The sequence below is a fragment of the Zalophus californianus genome, chromosome 12 (genome assembly GCF_009762305.2).
Source record: "Zalophus californianus isolate mZalCal1 chromosome 12, mZalCal1.pri.v2, whole genome shotgun sequence".
Lineage (NCBI taxonomy): Eukaryota > Metazoa > Chordata > Mammalia > Carnivora > Otariidae > Zalophus > Zalophus californianus.
The window spans coordinates 70,820,593-70,845,762 of record NC_045606.1 but is presented as its reverse complement, the minus strand read 5'-3'; the positions used below and the strand labels follow the sequence as shown (position 1 = coordinate 70,845,762).

Genomic DNA, 25,170 nt, shown 5'->3' with positions numbered 1-25,170 from the left:
CCAGGAATGGATGAAACTCCAAACAAGATTTCACAGTCACATTATAATACCCAACCCATAAAACACGGATAAGTTGCCCTACTGTCTCAACTTGCCCAGTTGCTCCTCATTCCATGATAAAGATAGCAACAACTTTTATACCCATAGTACTGAAAGTAACAGTATATAATCAACTTCATGGTTTAAGAGTTCTGAGAGGTTTTAGCAATAGCTTACATGGAGTAGTAAAAGAAAATAAATGCCAGGGAATAGTGTTAATATACTCATAATTAAATTACAATAATATAAAAAGGAAAATAAAACTGTAGCGGACCTTGTGATACAAACAATCTTTTTGCAAATAGCTTAGTCATTTCAATCCCAGGAACAATATAATATATTGAACTGCCACGATTTGGCCAACCACATTTTTAATGCTTCATAATACTTTGCTTCAGGTAGAATGGCATGTAACTTTAATCTAGCATAAGCAAAAATATTGCTCAAGTCTTGTTCATTATTTTATATATGTGATAAAAAAAATTTACCCAGGGTAGAATTTTCAGGTTATTATACAATAGGCAAACAAATCAATTTAGAAAAACCTTAACGTTTATCATTAGAAAAAATGATATATGCCTACTTTAACAAAGGAGGAAATCTAGTGAACCCCCCTGAATGACAGACTAATTACTAGAATACTGTTTTAGTTTCATTTATCAGTGAAGTAATCTTCTAAGTATGGATGGATTGATTCTATAGTGACTGACTTGATAATTTTGAGCTAGAAGATGAATTGAGGGTTTCTTTGGGGGAACTATCTGTAAATGATAGAAATCAGGATCCCAATGAGATTAAAAAAAAAAAAACAAGAAAAATGAAGGAAATTTAAAATAGCATGTTTTAATATTATTTTATGAGCTAGATTTCAAATTTTAATACTATTCAATTACAGAAGTGGTCAAAAATAAACAGAATGGGATTCAATAGAGAAAAATACCAAGAAATCAAAATAAACAAAACATGTTGTAGGAATAAAGGTAAAAATTACATGGTAATAATGCACAAAGGGCTAGACAGTATTTGTCAACCATATTCAACCACTAGTCAATAATTTAACCAGCTTAGATAAAAAGGGAAAATAAAAGAAGAAGCAAATTTATTTAAATGAAACTTTCTATTTATTACTTCCAAGTTGATTGGGGGTTCATTCATTCATGCACTGTGCCAGACAATGGGACTGTAACAGTGGATGAGACCAACATGGCACTTCTATTCATGGAGCTGATAGTCTACAGAAACAGTCTATATATGAGTAATGAAAGGAATACTTATGTAATAAAAATACTGATGAGTACTATGAAGATAACAAAAAGTAGGTGTTAGGATGAAGAATAACAAATGGTTGCCTATTTTAACAGAGTGATAAGGGATGACCTCTCTGAGGAGGTGATATTTAAGCTAACAGCACACAAAAAGGAGCTAGAAATGTAAAGATCCATAAAAAAAGGGAACATTCCAGGTAGATGGAAGAGCAATGGTTAAAGCCCTGAGAAAGAAACTAGATTGGTCCCTAGAAGCAGGAAGAGTTAATGTAGCAGAGTATATATTTAAGTTGAGTAAAAGGGAAAGTAGGTTTTTTTAATAAGAAGTAATTTATAAGAAAAAACACATGAGCCTACATATCGGTGAGTAGTTATTAACACAGATAAAACTAATCCTCAAAGTTGTCTAGTCTGCCCTTTTCTACTTCGTCCAGGTCTCATTTCTCCTATATTGAGTAGCAGTCATCTCCTGTGTCAAAGAAGTGGATTAGGTAAAGGAATTCTTTCAAGAAGGTATTTGTGTATTTGGTTTTCTTTGTGTTCTACCATACTGCTACCATTTAGTATTTCCAAAATTTGTATTTTGGGGGAGGCATTGAAAGACCAGAAGCCTCTTTACACAGCTTCTTTAGATTACATAAAATGTAAAAAATGTTATTAGTTCTCTAATTCCCAGAGAAGACTCACCAGTTTGGGTAGCTATATCATTTTAGACTTTCAAGGAAGTGGCCCAGGGTCCAGGTATCACATATTTTATTTTTATTAAAATTTTTACTTCACCATAGTTTAAGTTGTCTTATTTTTCTTAAGTACTGAGGTCTGTGGGACTGTATTGATTTGCCAAGATGTCCTACTTCAAGCTGATTTCAGAAATAGAGTAATTTGTTGCATTTTTAGAAACTAGGTGAATCTGCAGAACTGGGACACAGCAGAGTAAAATAAATGACTTATCAAGGTAAAAGCAAAATAAATAAAATGTGTGTATGAGAGAGAGAGAGAGAGAGAGAGAGACCCCATTAAATTAAGATCAGTGCTTCTCTCTGTTATTTCCTTTGTCCCAACAGTCTCTTCTGTAGTAATGGTGTAGTAGTTGCCTTTTCTTTCTCTCTCTCTATATATATATTCAAAAAGGAAACACCTGAAGAACAGGGACTTTAATTTCTATGTGGAGATTGAAATATTAGTACCCTGGGGTACTTTGTCTTTGGGGGGGCGCCTGGGTGGCTCAGTTGGTTAAGAGACTGCCTTCAGCTCAGGTCATGATCCCAGGGTCCTGGGATCAAGCCCCATGTCGGGCTCCCTGCTCAGCGGAGAGCCTGCTTCTTCTCTCCCTCTGCGTTCTGTCTACTTGAGCTCTCTCTCTCTTTCTCTGTCAAATAAATAAAAATTGAAAAACAATAGAGTTGTCTTTGGGGTAGATGGTGTAGGATTGCCATATAGATGAATCCCTCCTCCTTTAAAACAACTGGTTTCAACACATCACAAAAGAAACCTTTTTCGAGAGCGCTTCATCAAGCCTGTATTCTATTGATTTCTATTCTTTAGCAGAAGTTTCAGTTTGTTCTTAATAAAAGTAAATGCCACCAAAATTTCTGGGCACTATGTTTCAGAGGAAAACCTTCAGAATCCCAGAGAAGGTTTATGAGGTGGTTATGGGTAGTTAAGACTTGCGAGTGTCTCCTAAAGCTATTGAGGTGCCTGTGCTCCCCACCAGCAGGACACAGAGCGTGCAGCCATGGCTGCTGACTGCACGGGTTTCAAAGAGAAAGTGAAGCATGTGGACATTTGGGTGCTGACTCTAGCTAAATTGGTTAATGACTAGTATCATCTAAATGAGGTAGCAAGCTGAAAGACTCATAATCTCTCCCCGTGCACAGATTTTAATTAAATAATTATAATGTCCTTGTTGTAATTATTTATCAGTAACTGTGCTCTTGAGTATTGCCTCTTTCGCCTTCATCTGTTCTATTAGCTCAGTTGAACAATGAAACACTCACTTGGCAAAGATGAGGGGGAAATGAATGATTCTTATTCACCACAAGATAGCACTTGAAGAATTGTCAGCGAGGCAAGATTCTAGGTTTTTGTTTATAATTTTGCTTTTTTTTTTTTTTTCGTAGAGGAAGCTCAGTTTCTTGATCTGGGATATGATATGGTTGAGCTTGATAGAGACTCAGTTTCTCTTCTAATATTCAGACATTGAAGCCACTGAGGGGTTTCAAAAATATGACCAGAAGGCATGTTTTCTCAGCATCTAAAACTTAACATTATACATTATAACACTTATATCCCTCAAAGAATAGCATTTAAAAATGTTACTTCCTATTTTGGGACTGTGGAATCTCTAGTCTATAACATAATGTGTGTCTCAAATAGTGCAAAACCCAAAAATGACTAAGCAACAGTTTTATATTAATAATACCCATAATGATTCAGAAGAGCAGTGAGTGAAGAGACTCAGTAAGCAGTAAAGCTGATTCAGGAGTCAAAATGGGGCCACAGAGGAAAACGGAGATAGATTTAGACCATGTGAAAGGAAGCAAGATCTTCATAACAGAATTCCCTAAGAAAACGTGCCTTAATAAAGCATCACTTTTCTCCATTTCTCCCAGTTCAGAAGGAAGACAAGGATTTTAATTGTCAAATGTAAGATTAAATTTGAGTAAAAGGAAGCACTTTGTGAGTGTGAGCAGTGTTTGTCAAGCACTATTATGCAACACTGGTTTTTACACATCTCCCTCCTCCTGTAATTTTCCCATTCTGCCCCTCTGCCATTCCAAAACGATCTTCCCTAACTAGTATTAGTGAAATGTAGCTTCAGATTCCACCCACTCAAGAGACTTTACATTTCATGTGGAAATCTTAAAAATTAAAATGCCTCGTCAGCCAAAAGAATATTTGGGAATGATGAGTTTTGAAAAAACTGAGTGGGTTGTATATTTGTCCAAGGAAGTTCTTTAAGTTTGAATCAGAAAGGTTGTCACCATATTTGACTACAGATATTTAAGACAAGTCTGACTTTGAAGGTTATGGGTAATAAGGAAAACACAAGGATGAAATTTTATTTCCATGCATGTTATGGATGGGTGTCCGTATGAGGCTGAATATAGGAAAGACGTAGCTCCTTTAATCTCTCCTAGTAATATATTGTACTTTTTTGTGTAGAGTCTTATTTATCTCTTGCTAGAATTATTCCTAGGTTTCCTTATTTTTAAAACTATTACATATGATATCTCAACATTTTCATCTTCTAATTGTTCCTGATAAAAATAAAAACTCTGAAGATCTGTATATAGATCTTGCATATACAATTAATTCTCATTATTCACAGTAGTTATGTTCCATAAAATCACCATGAACATTGAATTAGTGAATACTGAACCATGGCTCCCCTGGGAGTAAGATTTGTGTGAGCCTCTGGTCACATTTTCATCAACTGATTAACACATAACCTTGTTTTATTTATGTTTCTGCTTAAAGAAATATTTTTTTAAAGGTTTCATTCATTTATTTGAGAGAGAGAGAGAATGAGAGAGAGAGAGAGAGAGAGAGCGTACATGAGGGGGGGAGGGTCAGAGGGAGAAGCAAGCAGACTCCCCTGCTGAGCAGGGAGCTCGATGCCGGACTTGATCTGGGGACTCCAGGATCATGACCTAAGCTGAAGGCAGTCGCTTAAAGAAATCTTATTTAATATATATTGTTGATTCATTAACATTGAATTCACAATCAGCAGCATTATAACTCATGACTGAATGAAGTTTATCTAACATGTGTATCTTCTCTGTAAGACAGATCACAGCCTTCTTGAGCATAGGGTGGGAGCTCACTGAGGCTCATTTTAAACAGCAAAGTCACCCACAAAAAAACACAAAAATGTGTAAAAATTGTGGCACAAAAAGGGACTGTCATTTATAGTGTGAGAGCTGAAACAAGAAGGTAGAATATCACCTTGTTTGACCTCAGTTGGGAACATGTATGTTGGGCAACTGAAATTTTTCAACCCTTTGTGCATGTTCACACGTCGTTATGAAGATTTTATGAGTATTGATTTTGGTGTCACAAATCAATTTTAACAGGTAGAAGAATTCATGAATACAGAATCCTAAATAATGAGGATCAACTATAGTGACTTTGCCATATTCTCTGACTTATAATTATTTAAAATTTTTTGAATACATAAAAGTGAATTCAGTTGTGAATAATAATAGCATTTTCTTCCCTTTCTAATTTTTATCAGTTTCATTTCTTTATCTTGCCTTACTCCACTAGATAATAACTCTGATACAATATGACAATAATACAGTACAACTGAGAGCAATTATCCTCTTCTCAGGTAGAAACTCAGAGGGAAAACTTAATATTTTATGATAAGTATGGTGTTCACTAAAAGGTTTATGAGAGGTTCCTTTATCAGATTAGGAAAGTTCCCTTCTATTCTTAGTTAACTTATATTATGATGAGTGTCAAAAATTAACAAATGTTGAAATAATTATATACATGCAACTGTAGACACGTATATATGTGTGTGTGAATGTGTGCATATATATATATATAAATAAAAAATACATACATGTGTGTGTGTTTGTGTGTGTATTTCCATCCTGGGAGTAAATCTATTTGGTTATCGATATATTTTCTTTTTATATAACTGGATTTGTTTGCATATTTCTTCAGAATTTTTGTATCTGTGTTCATGAAAGGGATTAGTGTATAATGATTTGTTCTTGCAATGCTTTTGTCAAGTTTTCACATCAAAGTTATTTAGCCTATAACATGAGTTGGAAAGTGTTTCTTTTTCTATGCTCTGAAAGAGTTTTTGTAAATGTGGTGTTATCTTAAACGTCAGTAATATTCATTCCTGGAACCAACATAGCCCAAGACTTTCTTTTGAGAAAGGATTTTATTTACATATTTGTTTCCTTAATTAGACCCAACTATTCAGATTTCTTATTTCTTTCTATATCAGTTTTCATAAATGATATTATTTCAGAAGTTCTTAATTTGCAAAAAGTCTCAGATTTATTGGTATTCAAATTATCATTTCAGATGTATCCCACAAATTTTGGGAGATTTTTATATTACATTACAAAATATTTTATAACTTTCACTGTGATTTCTTCTTTTATCTAGTGGTTATCCAGAAGTAATTGCTTAATATCAAAACATTTGGATTTCTTTCTACTTGCCTTTTTCATCACTGATGTTCAATTTTATTTCACTGTGTGATTTCAATCTTTGAGAATTAATGTTTGAGAAAAAGGTAAATTTTATTAAATGACTCATATGTACTCAAAAAATATTTTGCAGTTGTGTTTAGTGTTCTCTTAATGTTCATTACTTTCAAGTTCTTTATTGTTTTTAATGTTTTTAATCTACATATTCTTTCAATTATGAGGGAGGTATTAGAATTTCTTCTAACCTGACTGTAGATTTGACTTATCATTTATCTTCTTTCATTTATCTTCTTACTTAGATATTTTAAGCTATTATTAGGTGCATACAAATTTAGAATCATTATCCTTCCCTGGTAGAAGATAACACTAGGAAATATCCCTTTTTATTTTTAATAACTCTTCTTACTTTAAAAATCTATTTTTCCTAATATCAATATAGCTGTATCAACTTTCTTAGGTTTGGTGTTTATAGAACACAGCTTTTCCACCCTGTTACTTTAAACCTTTTTGTATTCTTATGTTTAGGGTGTGTCTCTTATAAGTAGCATACTTCTGCATTTTTCATACAAAATGACAATCTTTGTCTTCTAATTGGAGTACTTATTTCAATTTTTTAATACATTAGGTTGAGTCATATGCAATTGCCATCTTTACAAATAGAATACCTGCATTCTATGTGACTAACTCTAATTTAAATTACTTAGTAATGTACTTGCGTTTAAATCTACCTATTACTTTTGTTTTCTACTTTAAGCTTTTATTTATTTATTTGAGAGACAGAGAGAGAGAGAGAGAGAGAGCATGAATGAGGGGAGGGGCAGAGGGAGAGAGAATCTGAAGCAGACTCCCTGCTGATTGGAGCCCAAAGAAGGGCTTGATCTCATGACCCTGAGATCATGACCTGAGCCAAAATCAAGAGTCGGTCACTTAACCAACTGAGCCACTCAGGTGCCCCTTTGTTTTCTATTTTTATAAACTGTTTTATGATCTTTAATTTCCAGAATTCTGTCTTCTTTTGGTTACTCTATTTTAATTACTTTATTTTTTATCTTTATCCTTTATGAATGTGTTACTTACACAGTCTTACTTTCCTTTTCATGGCTAACCCAGAAATTACAAATGCACCCTCGCCTTTTAAATGTCTAATATAAATTAATAATTTTGCCACTTGTGAGTTTTTAATATTCTGCTCAATTCTTTTAGTATTTCCTTTAGTGCTGGTTTGCAGATGCTAATTCCTTAGTTTTTTCTCCTGTGATGTCTCTACCTCACTTTCATTTTTGAAGACTACTTCTGAGATTCTGCAATGAGGCTAACCCTTCAGGGGTCTCAACTAAAATCCTGAAGTAATTATCAGGGCCCCTCTTTCTTCTTAGGATCTGTATTTCAGTTTTTGTCTCTCTATAACTTTAAGTCTTCTATAAGCTTTGCTCAGCTTCTTAGCTATTTAGGAATTGGCATACTGCCTTGAAGGAATAAGAAAAGCCAAATGTCAGACTCACTTCTGTGCCCCTCAAAACCTTTGTTGCTGCTTTGTGAACTTTCCAATGACTTCAAACACATTTAAAAAATTATCTAGCTTTTCTAATTGTTCTCAGTAAAAGAGTTATAACAACTAGCCTGCCACTCAAAAATTCTAGAATAGCAATTTAAATTTCCTCATGTATGGAAATTTCTGTCTCAAACTAAGCAGGGTTTAAAGTTTTGGGAATTCTACAACATAATCTTAGTATTTACCTGTGTGATGTCATCCCAATTAGTTTGACTATAAAGTACTACATTGCTTATTAATTCAATACATATTGCTTAATATTATTGCATCATGAATATATTTTTATGAGATGAGATATGGTAGAATGTTTGGAGACAATCTTTTTTCCAAGGAAAACAGTTATTAAAATTTAATTAATATTTTACTTGACCTTCTGACATATCTGGTTGTTTTTTCATTATACCTGGTTTGAGAATCTGTTCAAAGGGTTGACCCTGAGAGCCCCAGGCTTGGGAAAAAGGAATTCATTGTTTTTATCTCTTTTTATTTTCAAGGTCGTATCAATCCCCAGTGCTTTGAAGTTCAAAAGATATTATAATTGTGATATCTGCAGTGAAATCAATTTAGCTAATGTTGACATACACAGTCACCCATTTTTCCCTTACATATATGGCCACTACTTCGCTATGATTATAACTTAATTTTGCAGGACATTGCCTAGAATGTAGGCCAGACAGGACAAACACATGATTAAGGTTGCTAGCCATAGTACCGATAATACCTTGTTGATGTTAAAAAGATTTTTGGCTTAAAAAAAAGAAACATTTCTTTTTCTGTTGCTTTTAATTTACTTAATTTATATTTATTTATTTAAGAGAAGAAAGGTTGCATATAATGGATAGTTTTGCATTTCAGATTATTGAACCTTTTAAAGTAATTTTGCTTTGTTCTGAATTAGCACACCTAAAATTAAATCATCTGGTTTTGAACTATATTCAGCTTCTACTAGGATGACTGAAAAAATTATCTGTATTCTAAGAAACAGTATTACAGATTAATCTTCGCTGTTGTGCAGTGGCCTGTTGAGCCTGGTCTATATGTTAAAATATTCTATAAATATAAAAAGCTAATTTGTTAAATATAGCCCAAACTTAATAAAAACAGAGGTTGAAATCTAGTTAGGGCCTGAGGATGTAACATAATTTTGTTTTAAAAAAATAATGCCTATATCATAAGAAGACTCCAAATATCAATATCGATGTGTTTCTCATTGCAAGAAAATTTCCCAAACGACACTTTTAGTAGAATATTACAAATATATGTTGCAGCACGATCTAGCAAATTCCTAGTGTATTTACCATATCACAAACATTTTGTTCTTTTTCTAGTAGTGAACATATATTTCTGAATATCTGCAGAGTCATGAAAAATTACAGCTTTTAAGAAGCAAGGGAAAAGGAAAAACCTCAAAGATAAATTATAAACAATATATTCCATATTTATATTTTTAAATGCTGTTTATTTTATATATGTGTGTGTGTGTGTGTGTGTGTATGCCTGTGCCTCAAGATAATATTTACATGCTTTGCTTTTTAAACAAAACTCCTTGAATATAATTTTAACATATGCCATTATTTGATATTCTCAGTTGTTTATTTCGTTGGTTTGTAGACAAAATATAATTAAATTCTTGTCTATTATATCTGGACAATATGATAAAAAAAAGGAAAAATATCACTATTCCTGAAGACACTGCAGACAGATGAGTAAATGGAAGAGAGTATTGATATTATTGGGAAAACATGAAGTTAGAGATAAACCAACTTACTACTTTTATGACCCTAAGGCACATTATACAACCTCCCTGTATCTTAGTTTACTGAACTTCAATACACCAGCGATGGTAACAACAGTAATAGAGCTATTGGCAAGTGCTTTGTACAGAATATAATTCAATAGATTATTTTTCATAATCTATCCCACAGTAAATTTGTTTCTGACTATTTGACAGGTTAATCTGTTAAGGAAGCAAAGTGAAAAATATCATTTATCAAATGCCCAATTTGTCTTGACTGGCCTGGGTCATTTTGCATAAACTCAGACAAAAGTTCAATACATTTTGCATACCAATGCTCAACATAACCAGTGGCAAAATAATTAGTCATCCTGTCAGTTCAGAAAATTAATTGAAAGTTTTTATTTAGAAAAAGCAACTATTTGATTAACTGAATTTTTCTATCTTTTCAAATGGTCCGAGTCTAAAATTTTATATAGATGAACAAGTCATTTTGAAAGAAAAAAAGCTGATTTCAACAAAACATGTTGAAAATTATCAGAACTCAATGAACTTTTTTTAGTTGACTGATTTTTAAAAACATAACTAGCTTTACTAAGTGAAAATATTTTTCTATTAAGCAAATATACAAACAAGTTTTTATGCCTAGAAACTGTTCTTATTGTTTGGATTGATAGCTGATTCAAAGCTTGGGGCCCAGGTTGGGTCACAAGCATCATAATGTCAGCCCGTCAACTATCACATTTCTCAAACACAGCATCCGGTCACTTTGAACAGGGACTGGCCTGCTGGAACCTGACAGTTCAGTCACTGCCAGAAGTCTTATAATAGCTGAAGGAAACTGCACACAGTAACCTTTTCATTTAGCACCGACAAAGATTCTGTCCAGAAACCCAAAGCCTAGGAGACACAAAAAGAGATTTAGCTCAAGTCAAAGTTAAAGGTCTGATCCTATTTTATTTTATCTTAGATCTTCTTTTCTTTTTTTAAAAATTAAGGGATATTTGCAACCAAGTGGACCATTTACAAACGAAGAAACCTGAAAGCATAAGTCCTATGATTAAAGGTCTGGTTGTCAACTACTATGCCTCAAGCATTAACATCTAAATAATGCCATTTTGATGACATAGGAATGAAAGGGTACTCTTTTATCACTGGACTATATAAAAGTGACAGAAAGAAATTAGCAGGAAAGGCTTTTCAGAGAAGGTTGGCCTCTTGGGTATAACTAAGCAACCTCTGCGAAACAGAGAGTGGTATTTCAACACTTGAGTACCATGCTTTGCTAGGTTATTTCAGACATTACAAGTAATGTATTGTTTAGTTGTACCCATGTACACCATTAAATGCATCACAGTGTGGCATGGATTCAGCAAGTTTTAGTCATAACATTCCAGCTGGAGAATATTAAGGGGAGAAAATCCGTTTTCAATTTCTGCTTAATGTTCTGGTGAAAATAATGTAAGTCACATCTTCTGTGAATGTATTTATCTTCCAAGCACATAGCTTCTCTTCGATACATATGTACTAAAATAGATTTTTCAGTAACGTGGCATTTGCTCTCTCCCTCTTCCTTACTTAGTTTTTTCATTCCTTTCTTACTCTTCATTGATGCATGTAAGTTTCAACATGTTTCTTTTACTTCTAGAGTTAATTAACCTTAACACAAGACTGACATTTGCCAGGTTTACGGAGCAACGAAAGTGTCTTTGTAGGCAAGAATTACACAAACGCCATGACTGTATTTCACAATTGTTTTCCTGAACATCTTATGGCTTTTAAAGCCTCATGGTCTTTCACGATAATTATGGAAGCCCATAAAAAAAAAACGTAATTTTCATTTTTTTGCTATAAAAATAATTTTCACTTGCTTTGCTACTCCAATCGTTAAAATCTACCCAGAGGATTCCTCCTTGTCCACAGAGCATGTCTACTAAGTACTGCTCCATATTTAACTCGCTCTTAGATCACACCATGGCTTGAGAATTCTTCTAATCTCTTTTCCATTTATAACTGTACTGCTTGACCTTTTTTCAGCAAGGTGTCTTGTATATAAAATGTCAGCAAGAGGATTACAGACATGGGACAAAGATATAGTTTAATTAAAAAAGGTCCTGTGAGATTGAAAAAGGTTACTGGCCTAGATCACAAATATTTAATGCCAGATGACTATTTATGAGGCTGAAAAAAAAAAGATTTACTGACCATTTGTAATTGACCAACCATTAAATGTTCAATAATTAGATTGTACTTCTGATGAAAAGTTTTGCTTTGTACTTACAGTAAATCTATGCATTGTGCCAGTTATAAAATGAAAATTAATTCAAGTTCCCTTTAAGTGAGACAATATAACAGAGGCCAATATAATAGAGGCCTATAGACCTGGTTATTTTTAATGTCAAGGTTTGAATATTTAAGAAATTCATTTCATTGTTCAGAAGCTATGTAGAGATTGATTAAACCAGATGCATGCATGCAACAAGTGCATTTCCCACTCTTTTATCCTTCCATCCAAACTTGTGTAGATGTACATATATACAAGTCAAAATATTAAACAACCGAGTTATTGAACCACTAACTTGACAAGGATGCCAATTCTTCAGAAAGGATACCCAAACAATCAAAAGAGAATACTATCACTAAAAGCTAGCTGACTGGAGGGGTCTGGGTGGCTCAGTCAGTTAAGTGCCTGACTCTTGATTTCGGCTCAGGTAATGATCTCAGGGTCATAAGATCGAGCCTTGTACTGGGTTCCATGCTGAGCAGGGAGTCTGCTTGAGATTGTCTCTCCCTCTGCCCATCCCCCCCCCGCATGTGCTTTCTCTCACTCTCTCTCAAAATAAATAAGTAAAATCTTAAAAAAAAAAAATAAGAGCTAGCTGATTAAAATGTTTGGGGCTGTTAGAATACTCTCTCTCTCTCTCTCTCTCTTTCACACACACACACACACACACACAAACACACACACACACACACACACCATTATCAATGTGAAGCTGAAGCCAGTATAGGAGGTCAACAACCAGTAATCAAGCAAGGAGGATCCTTCTTTGATTTCAGAATTTGGTATCTAAATTTATATCCTTTAATGACTCTTGTAGTACATAGTGATTTTGAAGAATGCCAGAAACAGGTACCAGCAGTTTCATTTAAACTCTAAAATTAACAGTCTCATAATGTTTTGTTATAAAAAGTGGAAACTTCTCATGCTGTTTCTCTAAAAATCAAAACCTTCCTGGCACCAAACATCTCACCTGAGCATTAAGAAAGTCCTGGACTGCAGTCTTCCAGCTTCAATAAAGATTAAGGTTCCTAAAATTATGAATTAGGAATCTCATTCCAGTGTGAAACCACTTCATGGCATTCACTTTGATCTAACACATCTTCATGCAGAGGAAAGTCTGCAATTCTTCTATTAGAGAAACTCATTTACTTTGTAGACTTATATAAAAGGCAACTTTTAGTGTTTTTACATGACTCCAAATTCAAGATTTCAAAAACTGAGAAACTCTGTAATTAGTAATGTATCTGTATTTGGATGTTTCAGGTATTTGAGTGCTTTAACCATAGTAGAACCAATAACAGCAGATGCAGGAGAGAATAAAAAACAGTTTCAATAAATCTGATCTATTCAATATCTGAATGAAATACATCTAGGAGAAACTTTTTCATGGTTAGCAGGATAAAAGGGTGTATTTACTTGCTCATTCATTTGATCTACAAATAAATATTTAATTTAAGTGGATGACTACTATGTATCTGGCATTGTGCCAAGTGCTAGGGATTACATAGTAAACTAAAAACTTATATATTCCCTGTTCTCATGGAGCTGAGTCTATTGAGGCTAAGGCAGTGACAGAGTTTTGTCAAATAACTGTACTAATAAAAGTATAATTACAAACTCAGATAAGTGATATCAAATAAAAAGTACTCTTGGAAATCTTGTAATGAAGAAAGTTAATCTAGATAGTGGGGTGAGAAGTGGTGGGGAATCAAGAACATTACACAGAGCCAGGGGTCAGGGAGGTCCAAGAATGAGATCACATTTAGCTGAGAACCACAGAAATTCCTAAGAATTCAGGAGAAGCAACCTTTGTAGAGACATTCTTACAACTTAAGAATCACAAGTCTTCAACAGAAAAATAACCCATTCCTCTGAAGAATCAAACTATGATGAAGATTTAGCAGGGGTAACAGAAGAAACTTTGCTTCCCCCAAATCTGGATATGATCACATCTAAAAAATACCTTACAGCAACATCTAGACTGCTGTTTAACATAACAAACGGGCACTTTGGCATAGTCACACTGACACATAAAATTAACCATCACAACGAAAAAAATTAAGAGATGTGGAAGATAAAATGAGAAAACATTACATCTGTCTGAATGGTGTCCTAGAAGGAGAGATAAAGACTAGGAGGGAATCAATATTTACAGAAATATTGCCTGAAAACTTGTCACAATTGAAAGAAAAACATGAGATTTTACATTAAAGTGACACACAAATTCAGAGCAAGAAACTAAAATTAAATCTACAACTAGCCATATTGTGAGATTGAAGAACATAAAAAATAAAGAGAAAATAATCAAAGGTTTCAGAAGAAAAGACAGATCGCCTAATAAGGAAAGGTAATCAGAATGAGAATAGACTTTTTATTAGCATCAAAAGCTACACAAGGTAATGGAAAGATACCTTCAAAAGGCTCAGGAGAAATGAGTGAACAAATTGACTTTTATACCCAGCTAGATGATTGGTTAAGAAAGAAGTAAAATAAAGGTTTTGTTTTGTTTTGTTTTGTTTTGTTTTTTGTTTTTTTCAGACAAAGTCTGAGAGCTTTTTCAATCGGTGGACTTTGGTGAAATAAATATTAAATTATGCATTTCAGTACAAAAAAAAGAGTATTCTGAAGAAAGAACTACAATGCAAAAGCAATTTTCCCCATTTTAAATATTTTGGTAAAACTAAGTAAGCTTTAATTGCAAAAACAAACAGACAAAAAAAAGCAAAAACACCTTATTTTGAGGAGTTTAAAAAAAAGCAGAATCTAAAATACTAGACAATTAACATAAAAGAATGAGGAATGTGGTAGAAATTAAACTGTTCTAATCTTTTTGAGAGGGCAAAGATATTTTTAATGCTAGATTTTATGTCAGGAGAGGATGTTAAAAAATAAAAGGACAACTGCTATATGTAATGAAAATAGAAGACATTTCTAAACAGTAAAGGAATAAAAAGTGAATTAAAAAAATTGAGCAGAAAAGTTAAGTGAAAAAAGCATGTAAAATAGTAAACAAAATAAGGTGTTGGAAGTAAGTCCTTATATATCATAATAATCACAAAAATGTGATTGGATTTGTTTAATCTAACTTTGTCTCATGAGACTATCTCAGCATCAAAATAGAAAGGTAGAAAGAAAGAGATAGGAAAAGATATACTGGAAAATGCTAAACAAAGAAAGCTAGTGTTGTTAAATTTATTTCAAATAAAATAAATGTTAAGCTAGACCCTAGCCCCTTGAATTATCTTGAGTAGCCATATTTATATTCACTGGAAGAGGACCAGTAATTGAACTTACTATCAACTTCTGAGTACTCTGAGAGGTTCTCAGAAAACTTTCAGAATAGTGTCTTAGGGAACGTCATTCTGTTTCTAAACTTTTTTTATATACCAAAATATACCCAGGCACAGCACTGCTCTGAGACACTATGATACATTGGGACATCTTCACAGCCTTTTAAAACCTCCTTTTTTGGCTTATAGGACTCGGTCCTTGCTGTCTGGTTTGGAAAACCGAGATAATTTTAAAAATTTATGATTAAAAACAAAACAAAACAAAAAGCCACATTTAGGTTCTTGTATAGTATGAAAGACTTGATGTGTGTGAGACATTTGGATTAGTGTCTGGTTGATGGGTTTAGCGATTAAGCAATGTGGGACTGCTGACTGTAATTCAGCTTACCTACCACCAGATGGCACGTTGTCTAAATGCAAAAAACAAGTGTCTCAGACCTATTAAACAAGTAGCCATAAGAAGGAAAGTGACTTAACAGACAGAAAGGTGATTATAGATAGGTAGATAGATGATGATAGATAGATAGATAGATAGATAGATAGATAGATAGATAGATAGATAGATAGATATATTCTACCTGTCAATAAATATGAATGACATTAGTTATCTACTTAGAGTTAAAAATCAACTATAATAATAATATAAACATCATCTAATTAAAAGAGATTAGACTGGAGAATGTAGGCTCTAGACTCTTTGCTCTGCTACAAGTGTGAATTTTGGATGAGTCATTTGACGACTCTAAACTTATATGTCCTATACAATGAAGAACTAGGTGATTTCTAAGATCTGTTTCCAGTGCTACAATTCCATCCTATCATCTGTGAAAGTATATGAGAGAAAATACAACTAAACTGCCTCAGGCATCTTCTGAAATTTATACTTTCTTTTAGAATTCAAGTTTTATTTACTGTTTTACAAAACCGCTCTTGATTTTTAGAAATTCCAGATATTTGGCAACCACAGCCTAGGTTAGTCTCATCCATGGTTGGGTTTGTAAGTTCTTATTTTATCTCTTAATGCCAAAGACCTGTTCAAAGTCTGCCTGAAGATGAGCTCTGGTGAGCAGTTTGGCAGGTGCTTAGTGTGAGATCAAGGTCCTACCTTAGTTCTTGTGGGCCCTTGGAATGCCCTGAGGCTGCTCCTTCTCTCAGAGGTTGCACCCTCATTGATGTTTCTGAGGCTAGGATTTTATCCAGTTATCTAGGCTCCACATTGTGCTTGCCTCTTTCATTTCTAGCACTTCTACTTTTATTCAAGTCTTGACCTGGACAAGTCACTTGATTCCATTGAATCTCTTTCTCCTCATCTGTAAATCAGAAATAATAGAACTTGCTTTTCATGGTTATGTGAGAATTAAAAGAGATAATATATGTAAAGCACCTAATACATGGGCAAAGGTGGACATATACTTTACAGATTTAAATTTCTTAAATTTTGGAGAAAAAAATATTCAGAGATAACACAAAACTCAGATGACACAATCTCAGGCAAACCTGATTAGGAGTTCAGAAGGTGAATACCTAGCAATGCCAGTGGGGCTACTCAACTAACTCTCAGAGGAGCTCAGAAATGAAAGGGACAAGGAAAATTTGTTGGTGTAATCTTTCAAAATAGAATGAAGTAAGGCTTGAAAAGAAAACTAGGGAGTAAAATATCATTCAGCTAAACATTTGAAAAAGACAAAGTAAATTAGATGAAGATCAATATTAGTTATCAGTGTGATGAAGCTGACCAATAGGTTGTTGCCTTAGACGCTATTAGCAGAAGTAGATTCTACAAGGGAGGTCTAGTCCTACTCTTTGGCTCAAGTCACATCTCAAGAAAAGCATTGTATTTGGTTCCAAGTTGCAAACACTATCAAAAGATTACTGGTTGTCATATCTTAGGACACAGACGCCCATAACCTGAATGAATGGGAGGTAGGGGATTCAAAGGAAATAGGCCAATTGTGGGTGTGAGATGGTCCACTTTGGCGGTTATGTTACTATTTGAAGGTCCCAAACAAGATCAATTGTCAAGACCGGGAAGTGTGTATGATTGTCAGATAAAATATAGGACACCCAGTCAAATTTGAATTTCTGAACTAAAAATTATTTATTTTTTATCCAAAATTCAAATTTAACTGGGAATCCTGTATTTTTCTCTGCTAACTCTGGCAAACCTATGGATGTGACGTAAGAAAACGGGTGTTCAACAGACAGAATCGCAATGACAAGGATTGCAGGGGTTAAAAATCACATTAATTAGTGCAATACTGAAGCAAAATAATCTGTCAGTATTTAATTTATATCAATGTACTTTATTATTGACTACTGTCAGAATTTATAAAATTAAACATCATTGACAGTTAATATACTTTAAGTACTAAAACTTTTGAACATGAGAAAAAAATTCCTTCACTGGTACCAGCCTGGCTGTCTTCACTCACTCTTCAGTTTCTTGTGCCTAGGGCCTATTCCAGCTGATCTCCAGCTACTTCCCACTCTCTTGCACTCCCTTGAATAGAAAGAGCCTTTGGGCACACTGCGTAGGGACAGCCATCAGTCTCTGGCACCTGCTCAGCTGCCTGCATGTCCAGCCTGGAACCTTACTACTTCCCTTTCCTAGAGAAGATTGGAGGGACCTCAGAGGTTTACACATGGCAATTGATAGCTGAGTGGTAAAGAGGGAATGAGGTGCTTTGAGATTAAGATGCCAGTGTTGGAATAAATGCAGGGAGGCAGGGCAGGGATTGAGAAACAGATTGTACCAAACCACTAAAGGTGAATGAAACAGCTAACTGATGTCTGAAGTGAAGATTTATGACAGCAAAAGTGAGCATTACACTATTATAAAATGTATGGAATCCTAGAATACCAGAGCACCAAAATCAGACAGACATTCGGTATCCAAAAACTCTGAAAGTATAAGTGTAAGACTCTAGCAAGAGCAACCAAGCTCTGATGGTGAGAAATTTTATAACTAAAGATAAGTGCAATAAGTATATAGATACTTACACATATCAATTGTAGCACAATAGGCAGGGTTCTTCAGATTAATAGAACCAATCTCTATATAAGGAGATTTGCTATAAGGAATTGGCCATCAATGATTATGGAGGCTGGGAAGTCCAAAATCTGTAATTTCGGCCAGCAGGCTTGTGACCCAAGAGAACCAATTGTGTGAGTACAGAGTAGAGGCTGGTAGCCTGGAGACTGAGGACAATCAGTGGTACAGTTCCAGTCTCAAGGTCAGCAGGCAGAGACCCAGGAGGGTTGATGGTGCAGGTGAAGACAAGGGGCTGGAGAATTCCCTGTTGCGTAGAGAAACCAATCTTTTTGTTCTAATGGGCCTTCAACTGATTGGATGAGGCCCACCCACATTCAAGAGGGCAATGTGCTTACTTAAAGCAATTTAAATGTTAATCTCATCCAAATACCTCCTCCAAGTTGACACATTAACCATCACAGGAGACACATACCACATTTTGTTCATCCACTCATCTGTGGATGGACATTTGGGTTACTTTCACCTTTTGGCTGCTGTGAATAATACTGCTATGAACATGGGTGTAATCGAGCCCCGCATCGGGCTGCTCAGCAGAGCCTGCTTCTCCCTCTCCCCCTGCCGCTCCCCTTGCTTGTGCTCTCTCTCTCTCTCTCTGTGTCAAATAAATAAATAAAATCTTAAAAAAAAATACCCATTTGGGTCCCTGCTTTCAATTGTTTTGGATATAAACCCAGAAGTGGATTTACTAGATTATATGATAATTCTGTTTAAATTTTCGAGGAACTGGCATACTGTTTTCCATAGCAGCTATACCAATTTACATTCCCACCAGCAGTACACAAAGGTTCCAATTTCTCCACATCTTCATCAATGCTTGTTATTTTCTGCCCTAGCCATTCTAATAGCCATCTTTCACAAGTTTTCCTAATGTTAGTGATGTTTAGCATCTTTTTTTGGTGCTTATTATCAATTTATATATCTTCTTTGGCAAAATGTCTATTCAAGCTCTTTGTCCATGTTTTAACCAGATTATTTTTTGTTGTTCAGTTGTAGTTCTTCATATATTCTGAATATTAATCCCTTGTCAGATAGATGATTTAAAATGTTTTCTCTTGTTTTGTGGATGGCCTTCTTGTTCTTTTGATAGTGTTCTTCAAAGCCCCCAAATTTTAATTTTTGATGAAGTCCACATTTTACCTCATTTTTCTTTTGTTACCTGTGCTTTGGTATTTTATCCAAAAATGTCATAAAGCTTCCCCCTTATGCTTTCCCCTTCTTCTCAGAGTTTTGTATTTCAGAGTCTTATGTTTATATCTTTGATCCATTTTGAGTTAATTTTTGTATATGGCATAAGTTAAGGGTTCAACCTCATTCTTTTGCATGTGGATATCCAGTTTTCCCAGTACCATTTTTTGAAAAGACTTTCCTTTCCCAGGGTTGGTTTTTAGGAAGAAAAATCACGAAGGAAATTAACCTGAGGTTAAGCTGAACAAATTTTCAATGGATAAAATATCCCACTTCTCAATTATATCAGATAACTAACTTACTGTTAACCCCTTTCCTCAATCAAAAGCAATCAGTTATATAGTTTAAATTAGTGCCAATTTTATACTGAATATTATACTGCTGTTTTGTTCTAAAATAGCCATAGGTAACATTGTGTATGTTTTCCTAAATTATTGTTGCTATTTTGTACTCAAGTGAATACTCCTGTTCCTATTGTTACTTTTCAGATGGTCATATTTTTTAGCTTATTTTTTTCCATTTATCTTTTTTCTCTATCAAATCCATTCTTTTAACCTCTCAAGGTCAATTAGAATAGTTTTCTCATTTAACTGGCATACACTGAACTCCTACCTTTAGAAAAATGAAATAATGGATTATACTCCCTCTCCAGAGCCAGTAAGGAAGATGCTAACAATCATTAGCTTAGGAGATAGATAATTCCAATGAATAATGGATGTACAAAAGGTTTCTAATGCTGATGATATCTAGTTCTAGCAAAAGCTTATTAAAGCCACTGGTCAAAAGTTGAAGTTGCCCCAGATGTGAGGATCTGAGAGGTGTGAATTCCTTAAGATTAATTAAATATATTCCTTAGACATTTATATCTCAATCTCACTTTAGGATATGGAGTTCTGCTAGTCTCCCCTCCCCCGCACCACAGCTAGTCTTATTACCAGCTTTTCCTGCTCAGACACTGGAATGATTGTGTTTGCTCCCATAACTTTATCCTCACTGAACAAAATGACTTACCATGTTGTTAAAAATGGAGTTCCATCATGGTTTAGAAAATAAATGATATTACAGATGTTTTGCTTTTGCTATGCTTATTGGTGCCAGTGTATTTGAAATGAGAGTAAAAGAAAACTGGAGACCTAATATTGTGCACATTATTTCAGCCACTTAGTTTTTTAAAAACACATCCACTAAGTCCCTACACAGAAATCTTCAAAATTCATTTCAGTACAATCCACTGGTGTTTATGATTTCAGAGTAATCATACTTTAAACAGTTAATAAAGCGTACATTTAGTCAAGAAGTCTGAGGGGCAGATATGTTGTGAATCTAACTCTGCAATTAAATGAGTTCAGTAGTTAGAAATGGAACAAAGTTCATCTATTCTAGTTTTAAAAAATCTACCTAATACAGAGAGCAACTTAAAATTATACAATGCAAATCAGAGTTGAAATTTGTATGTCAAACTCTTTATGGATGAAGATTGAAATATATGTTTTGGGGGCAGGGGTGACCATATTTACAAAATTTCTATTGTAGAGAGAAATCAGCAAATAAGAAATCATATGTGCATGTACTTAGAAGTCAGCATTACTATATGCCAAGCAAATGTTTAGAAACCTCAAAACTTTTCTTTTAAATTTGATTTTAAAACCACACAGAAAGCCAAATTTTACTCTAAAATTTTAAGCAACATGAAAACTCAATATGCACATATTTAAGACTCTGAAATGTGCTGCAGCTCTTCTGGGATCATGAAACAGTAGCAAATAAATCAGATATATAGCTACATTAATTCAGGTTGTGGTGATTAACAGATAAAGTACATGAATATTAGGTTATAAAATTATTGGCACAAACAGTAAAATATTTCAATAGTCAGATTGGGATACAGGCTAATATGCAATTGGTAGTAATGAGTTCAGAATTAGCTTTATCATGAGAAAGCTATATGCACTAGAAAGGAAATGTAATATAATAAAACAGTAGCACAGGGACTCCCTGACGTAATAAATCATTTGAAGTGAAATCTGATAGGCACAGTGAGCATTTATTATAAAAGGCTTGTATCCAGAAGAAAAGAGGTAAGCATACTCCAATGGTTTGCTAAATAAATAATAATGGAATAACAAGTAAAAACAAAAAACGTGTGCAATCTTGCATTTGATTCCTTCTTACCTAAGTTTGTTATTTCCATTGAAATGTTGAAATACTGACATTTTTAGTGTATATTAACAGTTGAAGTAGAGATAGGAGCAATAAATAGGGATTTAAAAAGCAGAGAAATTAACATGAATTCTTAATATCTGGCTATCCCAGTAACTATTATCTTGTGGTAATAGTACTCAGGGCACCTGAGTGGCTCAGTTGGTTAAGTGAACCTCAGGGCACCTGGGTGGCTCAGTTGGTTAAGCATCCAAATCTTGGTTTTGGCTCAGGTCATGATCTTAGTGTCTTGAGATCTAGCCCTGCTTTGGGCTCCATGCTGGGCATGGAGCCTGCTTAAGATTCCCTCTGCCCTTCCTCCCACCCTCTCTCTCTCTCAAAAACAAAACAAAACAAAACAAAACTCTCCTCTTCATTTTTTTTTTTTTTTGCCTCAGTCCCTTCTTTCTCTTAAATCTTAACTCCTACATGCAATGTTATTTGGAAATTGATTCTCATGTTTTGATTAATCTGTTAACTGGCTATTTGACCTGAACTAATATTACAGTTAAAAATCAAATAGAAAGTAACCTATTAGCTTTTAGATCCTGACACTGGACAATGTGGGGAAGTCTTAAGGTGACAGGAGTTGAAAAACAACTGTGAGAGACAAGTAACATTTACTGTTTAGCTCCATTTTTTGGTTACCCATCCCAATTTGGACTGGCAGCTTAGCAGTGTTAAGTAAGAACTTACCTACATGTGACCTTAGTTAACACTCTGAAGTCAACATGCAGATGCTTTTGCTTGGTTGAAAAACCTAGACAAGAATAAGAAAGGAAAATAGAATAAATCCTTAAGATTCCCACTTTGTTTTTTTCCTCTTTCATCTTAAAATGAGTCTAGTTCTCAGCCTAAAGATCACAGCCAAAAACATCTTGGGTTTCTAGTCTGAGGTATAAAAGAAAAACACAAAGTAACTTCTCTTGTTATACCAAATTCATACAAACCAAATAAAATTAGACAATAATACAGGATAATCATGGACAATACTATCACTGTGTAATTTTGCACAAATTTTGTCCCATGAAGTGCATCCGGAATTTCTTTCTGTGACAGTATTTTTTTAAAGCAATAATTTTCAAAGTTCAAGAAAGATCATAACGTCACTTAGATCTGCTTAAAATATTTCTCTTTCTTACCTGGTTTCATTGATTTTATCAACCAGTCAAGTTCAACAGACTTATTTTCTACAGAAATATCTTAATAGCTTATTTTTATAACCCAACCAGCGAGTTTTCATGCACATGTACATTATAAGGAACTAACCTTTGACTATATGTCAAAATCTATGGCAAATGAATAAAAAGACATTTATTCTTCATATAGGAAATTTTATCTATATTCAAAATATAAAGGGCAAACTGATTATCAGAAAAATAAATTTGATGCATTTAGAATTTCAACTATTAATATATTAAAATATGGAAACATTTAGACCTTTATTTTAAAAGCCAACTAAGACAGGTATATAATTTTTTAAAGGAATATTGATTAAAAAACCCTTAATCATTTGTTATAGAGATTGAAATTTAATACTTGGAATGAAAAACAATACTACTCAATAGTGCCAATTGAAGTATTAGCATAAATTATAATAATTTTTATTTTGCTATTATGTCCTGGTGCTATTATCATGAATCACACATTCTTGAAGCACAATTTGTCTTTATGCAGGAGTATAGACTTTCCTAAAATTACAGTGTATGTGTTATGATGAATTCTGTCCTCCAGAGGGCAGTGCAGTACAAACTCAGAGGACCCTGCAAAAATTTAAAGAAACAAACCCAAAACCCCAAATGTTAACCAATTTCATTTTATTCCAGTGGCAAGGACAACACAGCAGAATTCTTAGGATCTGCTATAATGCCAAAACTCCTGGCTGTAAGATAAAAACTATTGCCAGTTATCCAATTATTTTGACCATGTGTCAATCAATTCAATTTCCTTAATGGAGATTGTTTTAAAAAATAAATTGACTAAATTGATCTTCTCTTGGTTGGATACAGGTCACTAGATTTTATTTAAGAAGACAGTTGACAGAAATGGTTCTGAGACTCTGCAAGACTTTGCTTCAGGTTGTATGAGCTCCTTAAAAAAGAATTCTTCCTCTATATTCCCCCACACAATAGAAGGTACACACTTGATTTTATGAACTTATTTTTTTCCTACTTATGGCTCTCCAAAATCCTTTTCAAAACTAAAAGTTAAACCTAGTTACTGCAAATTATAAAAGCAATTATAGTTTTTATACCCTCAAGGACAGTTCTTGCAAAACTCCTAAAGCCTTTGTATTCCTGTTAGGTACTATTTAACAAATGCCAAGTAATATTAAACTTCAAACTCTGGCCAGCCAAGGTAAGGACATTAACCAAGCTCTAATATCATGCTAAAGAATTAAAATACTTGCCAGATGCCTTACATACATTATCTTATTTAATCCTTAAAACAGCCCCATGATTTGGTACTAGTACTTTCCCATTTCATAGGTGAGGGAAATGAGTCATAAAATTAAGCAACCTGGTTGATGTTTCATAGCCATATGGCAGGAGAATTAGAAAGAAAATCCTGATCTTTCTAATGCTAAGCAGCTTTTTGTTTGTTTAGTTGACACACAATGTTACATTAGTTTCAGGTGTACAACACAGTGATTCAATTTCTCTATATATTATACTATGTTCACCACAAGTGTAGCTACCATCTGTCATCATACAATGCTATTACGGTATCATTGGCTAATATTCCCTGTGCTCTGCCTTTTATTCCAGTACTTATTCATTCCACAACTGGAAACCTGTATCTCCCACTCCCCTTCACCCATTTTGCCCACCCCCACCCCCTTCTCTCTGGCAACCTTCTAGTTTGTTCCCTGTATTCATAAGACTGATTCTTTTTTTTGTTTATTCATTTGTTTTGCTTTTTAGATTCCACATATGAGTGAAATCATATGGTATCTGTCTTTCTCAGTCTGACTTATTTCATTTAGCGTAATACCATCTAGGTTTATCCATGTTATCACAAATGGCAAGATCTCATCCTTTTTTGGACAGTTGTGTAATATTCCATTGTGTGTGTGTGTGTGTATTTTTTTTTTTTAAGATTTTATTTGTTTATTTGACAGAGAGAGGGAACACAAGCAGGGGGAGTGGGAGAGGGAGAAGCAGGTTTCCCGAGGAGCAGGGAGCCCGATGCGGGGCTCGATCCCAGGACCCTGGGATCATGACCTGAGCCGAAGGCAGACGCTTAACGACTGAACCACCCAGGCGCCCCAATATGTGTGTGTATTTCATCCATTCATCTATTCATGGACACTTAGAATGCTTCCAAATCTTGGCTATTGTAAATAATGCTGCAATAAACATAGGAGTGCTTGTGTCTTTTCAAAACAGTGTTGT

At 34.2% G+C, this 25,170-nt stretch overlaps 1 long non-coding RNA gene across 1 annotated transcript in view; it reads right to left on the bottom strand.

The window, feature by feature from the left end:
- Positions 1-25,170, bottom strand: part of LOC113911928 — a 149,398-nt gene that overhangs the window by 41,922 nt on the left and 82,306 nt on the right. Inside the window, exon 3 of the long non-coding RNA XR_003516633.1 lies at positions 22,472-22,535. This is a non-coding gene — a long non-coding RNA (uncharacterized LOC113911928). The remainder of the gene's footprint in view (positions 1-22,471; positions 22,536-25,170) is intronic.